The sequence below is a fragment of the Diceros bicornis genome, chromosome 23, assembly GCF_020826845.1.
Source record: "Diceros bicornis minor isolate mBicDic1 chromosome 23, mDicBic1.mat.cur, whole genome shotgun sequence".
NCBI classification, from domain to species: Eukaryota; Metazoa; Chordata; class Mammalia; order Perissodactyla; family Rhinocerotidae; genus Diceros; species Diceros bicornis.
In genome coordinates, this window is record NC_080762.1 from 3,237,142 (window position 1) to 3,239,920 (window position 2,779).

Consider the following 2,779-nt stretch of genomic DNA (forward strand, 5'->3'; position numbering starts at 1 on the left):
TCTCAGGGTGTTAAGTGTCCTGTCCTAGGACCCACTCCAGTTAGCCAAAGGTAAATCCCCTCTATGGGCTTTGGCTTACCACCTCAAGACAGCACAGCGCCCGGAAGATGGTAAGTGCTGACAGCCTCTGCCTCAGCCAAGCTTCTAAGTTAATTTTAGGTGCTTCTACTCTTGAGGAATTTCTCTTGACTTTTCCCACAGCTACTAATAGGCACTCTAAGTCCACTCTACAAAATTTTTAGCTCATCTTTTTTATTCCTTACTGATTATACCTGGGAAAGAATTAAAAGCTATACAAAGTCATGTTGTGCCCCACCAAAAATTTTTCCCTCCTATTCACCTCTTTTCTAATTTTATAGTCCAAGTTTATTCACTTTTCCTAGTATGTTTGGAACAGAGATTCTGTGATGCTGCTTTATTCCACAATTTTTCTCCAGAAATCTTTTTTTAAAAAAAATCTCCACAGTAAAGATTCCTATATGATCTATACAACAGCAATCAGTATTGTTTAATTATAAAAGCTATGATATTTTAAATCAAATAAGTGTTATAATACTTAAATGCCAGTGCCAGACTATAATGAAATTATGACTACAATTAAATAGGCAGTATAATCTTGGGGAAATCAAAACAAAAACGTGGAATCACAGGATTGGAAAGGACCCTAGAAGGACACATTTTGACTGTGTACTGTCTCTGGGCACTGGGCTAGTAGAGTGTTTGCAATCTACTGTAGAGAGTCTGGACACATACAACAACCCCCCCCCCCGACACACACATGCACACACATGCACGCACATACATCCCCCAACAATAAAAGGCAATATACACCAAGAGACAGTGTGAGCTCAGTTCTCAGTGAAAGAGAGGATGCCAAGTTCTGGAGAGAACGGCAAAGCCTCCTCTAGGAAAGAGTGTGATCTGGATGTTGAAAGAAGCATGGACTTATATGTCCCTTTCATTATTTTTAAGTTAAAAAAAAATTCTTGGCTCTCAAATTGCACTATTTTAAACATACTGTGATTCTGGGCCTGAATCACATAGGTCACACTTTTGGAAATATTGTGGGGAAAGTCAACAAAATTTTATGACTATGTAGAAATGAGTCCAACTTCTTGTTTTCATGTATGTCTTCATCTGGGTGACTGCTCTAGAGTTAAAGACATGGAGAAAATAATTCACATCTTTCTCTAATATTATGTTCCATAATCTGCAACCTTGTTTTCTTGTACCAATCAAAAGTATTGCAATTTTAAACATCTTATGGAAGAACAATGTCTTACTAGATCACTAATGGACAAATTGTGAATCCTTAGCTATAAAAGTATTTCAAAATAACTTTTAAATTTATTTGGAAGAAAATCTGAGTGAGACTTGCTAAGAAATTTTAGAAAATGAAAAGCAATGGGAGAGATCTGTCCTACGAGTTTTTAAAAAGTGTATAAAGCCATCGTAATTAAAATAGTGTGGAATCAGTCCAGGAATGAGCAGACAGAGCAATAGTACAAAAAGTCCAAAACCACAACTGGAAATAGGGATGCAGTATGTAAACAAGATGGCATTTCAAATCAGTGGAGGAAAGGACAGTTATTCAATAAATGGTGTTTTAACAAATGGCTATCATTTGAGGGAGCAAATATAAAATATGTATTACATACATCCATTTATACAGGAGTCTCTATGTATGTGCGTATTCCAGCCTCAAGTAGTGTCCAAAAACAGATCCCAGATATATGGCTCTTAAATGCTAAAACTAAAACCTTAAGTGCCAGAGAATAACTGTTCATATTTTTACAATAGTTGGGTAGAGTGAGAATTTCTAAGTTTGGTGCCAGAGGCAGCAGATTAAATTACATAAAAATGAAAACCTTGAGGTTTCTTTGGTAAAAATATCAAAAATTAAAAATCGAAAGACAAAGGACTTATGAAAATATTGCTACATATATAACAAAGCAGTACTACATAAAGAGTTCACAGAAATAAATGATAAAAAATGTCCAATATAAAAGTGATGAAGTATGTGAATAGGTATTTCACAAAAGAAGAATATGAAATGAGAGATAAATATATTTTATCATTAGTAACCAAAAATTTACAGGGTTTTAAAAACCTGGCAAGATATCATTTAAAGAAAAACAACAAGTGGAAAAAAATTATTTTTAGTGATAATATTTATGGTTGGCAAGGTTCATTCACTGCCAGAAGCACTTTGGCGAGCATTAAAAATATTTAAAAACTTTTGACTGATGCCACTTCCAGAATTTTATCCTAAGAATTTAACTATATCTGTGCATAGGAATCTTCATAGATTTCCTTCATATTGCTTAAAATAGTGAAAAAATTGTAAACAACCCTATATTTAGTTAACTAAATTATTGTGTATCCATACAACAGAATTCCGCATAGCCTTTTAAGATGATGTACAAAACCATTTAATGACATGAAAAATGTCTATTGTGGAATAAAGTGAAAATTACAAATATTGCATATACTTCAAAGTAGTTCCATTTTTTTCTATAGGTCTGTGCTTTTCTCAGTGATGTCCTTTCTGAAGATTTTTATTTCACTTTTTTTATTTTGTACTTTCTAAATTTTCTACCATAAACTCTTATAAGGAGGAAAATGTTCAGTTTTTTGATAGTAAGTGTCAAAAGTTTTTGCCAGTAAGTGTCTTCTGAGGGAACCGCCCTGATAACATTTTGTGGTTTTGATATAATAACATCTGCTTTCCAGCATGAATTTAATCCTGATGTAGTCAGTAGGGTTCCTTAATCAGAAA